Here is a 2,893-nt window from a genome sequence, read left to right as displayed (position 1 = left end):
CTGCGGGCGAGTGGCGGGGAACAGCTCCCCGGCGCGGTTTTGTGCGGCTCCCTCCTCGCGTCACATGACAGCGGCTCGGGGGCGCGGGGCAGGAGCCGCGCGCGCACGCACGCACACACACGCTCACACACACGCAGGCAGTCACACACTCTCACACACTTACACGGGCAGTCACACAGACGCACACAGACACGCAGACCCAGTCACACACAGACATGCACCCATACTCAGACACAGGCAGTCTCTCACACACACAGGCAGTCACACACAGACACACTCACAGGCGGACAGAGGCTGTCACACACACACTCACACAGACACACGCATAGGCAGTCACAGAGACATGTACGCATACTCAGGCAGTCACACGCACGCGCCCCGGGTTGAGCCCCCAGAGCAGAGTGGCAGACATCTCCCCTCCGCCCCGAGCCGCCCCTTCCCCAGCTCTGCACCCCCTCGTGGCACGCGGGCCGCAGGCTGCAAACAGACCCCACGCGGGGGAGCCTTCCCCTCCCCTCCCCTCCCCTCTGTCCCCACCCCAGCCAGGGCCAGGGCGGGCAGATCCCGGCTCTTCCCGACCGACGAGCGAGGCCAGGAGTCCAGAGGGAAAAGACCCCCGTCGGCTCCGGCTGAGCTAAGCACCAGGCGCTGGGAAATAAATGTGGCGGGGATCTTGGGCTGATGCTTAATAAACCTCGCCATAGTAGTCATAATACTAATAGTGGTTATAGTGATAGCAAGAATAACAGCAGCGGTAGTAATAAGGAGAGTAATAGGAATAATAATAGTAGTAGTGATAATAATAGAAATAGTAGTAGTAGTAACAATAGTACTAATAGCAATAATAATAGTAGTGATGATAGTAGTAGAAATAATAGTACTTATAGTAGTGATGAGAGTAGTAGTGATAATAGTACTAGTCATAACAGTAATAGTCATAACAGTAGTGATAATAGTAAAAAATAGTAATAGTAGTAGTAGTGATGAGAGCAGTAGTGATGATGGTACTAACAGTAATAATAATAGTGATGAGAGTAGTAGTGATAATAATAATAGTAGTGGTGATGCGATTGGTAGTGATAATAGTACTAACAGTAATAATAATAGTGATGAGAGTAGTAGTGATAATAGTAATAGTAGTGGTGATGAGAGTAGTAGTGATAATAGTACTACTAGTAATAATAATAGTGATGAGAGTAATAGTGATACTAGTACTAATAGTACTAATGATAGTAGTAACAATAGCAAGAGGTATAAAACAACAGCGATAATAGCAACACAAACGATCGTAATAACAGCAGCGATAGCTATAACCACAATAATAATCACGATAATCACAATACTCATCATAATCACAATCATGATCATAGTCATAATATTAACAATGACAAAAGCAGCATTGGCAATAATGCTGGTAATAAATATCCCTAAACGCCGTGCCACAGCAAAGCCAGCACAGCCCTCTTGCTGCCCTTGCCCAGCGACTGCCATGCACCTGCTTTGCGGCCAGGATGCGTCTCCTGGACCTTTATCTGGAGGCAGAGGGAAGGCAGAGGGGGCATCTTCCAAATGCTTATGTGCTTCGGGGCGTTCCCAGTCAGGGTGCTGGTTTGGATCGGCTAATTCAAGGGGAAATCAGTTAGCAAGGGCACAAATTGCCACGTACTGGGGGAGAGGGAAATGAGCTTTGGTGCTGGAACTGGACGGGAAACCCTGCTCCTTTTGCAGCCACTACAGCTGACACACACGCGCACACACAAGTAAGTGAGTTTAATTAGTACAACTCTGCAAGGTGCTATCATCAAAATGACGAGCCGAACCAGTCATTATTTTTAAATAAACCAACAGAGGGGAAAATACTTTCCGGACTGAAATCACCTTCTAAGTCGTCTCCAGTCCACCCGCGCACACCCTTGCGCTGCAGTTCAATCTTCTCGTGAATTGTGTTTTTTTCCCTCCTTTTCTATTGCAACAAAACTAGTTTAAACCGGGCTAAGCTACCTTGTGCCCCGAAGCATTGCTCGCTCTCCGGCCGCCCCAAATAAATAGCTTTTAGCTTTCTTTTCTTTCTGTGCCGGGAGAAATGGCAAACAGAGGGGGGAAAAAGGAAAGGATGGAGGCAACGCTTTATGGGCGAGAAGGACAATCCCTTCCCAGTGCCCGCCCCCCCTCTTCCACACTCTCTCACCCGCTGAGGCTTTAGGTTCATTTAGGAAAAGAACTTAACTCAAGGTTAAAGAGAGATCAAGGATACATCGGCCGGGATGATAAAACCGTGATTCTGGAAACCAAAGTTTCCAGGAAAGGACTTGAGTGCTTTAATACATCAAATGCCAGGACTCAAGGCTCCTAATTTACCCCTTCCAACCGCACCCTTATGCTAGGAAGTACGTGTAGGTGTAGCAACATAAGGTGTTTGCAGCTGGCATCCTCTAAACGTGCTGGGCATCACACAGGCACGCCAGCGATGGGGAAAGTTGACGTTGTAGGAGACGGGTCCTGCTGGAGCTGGGGGATTTTGAAACCTCTCTTTGCATTTCTCTTCGGAAAGCGATGCCTTTCGATTGCAGGTCCTAGCTCGGCTTCGCGCACTGTTCTTTTCCACCCCCCTTACAAATTCAGGAGGACTGGATCTCGCAGCCGTGGGCTGCCGGCTTTCCCGGCTCAAGATTTTTCTTGCTTGCTCGCTGATCTACCCCCTGGATTTCCCGGTGTGGTTGGGCTTTTCCTTTGCTCCGCGCTCAGACCTGCGGCATTCCCAGTACACGCTTTAGGGGGATCTGATCTGACTTTAAAGGACCTTTTTGTTATTTGCTGTCGAGCACCGGGACAGGGAGAAACAATCGCTGCTTCCTGGCAGGGCAGAAGGAAGAGGGGTGGCTGCGTGGATAGG

This window comes from Crocodylus porosus, unplaced genomic scaffold (genome assembly GCF_001723895.1).
Source record: "Crocodylus porosus isolate Cpor-Errol unplaced genomic scaffold, CroPor_comp1, whole genome shotgun sequence".
Taxonomy (NCBI): Eukaryota; Metazoa; Chordata; order Crocodylia; family Crocodylidae; genus Crocodylus; species Crocodylus porosus.
This window is presented reverse-complemented; position numbering follows the sequence as displayed.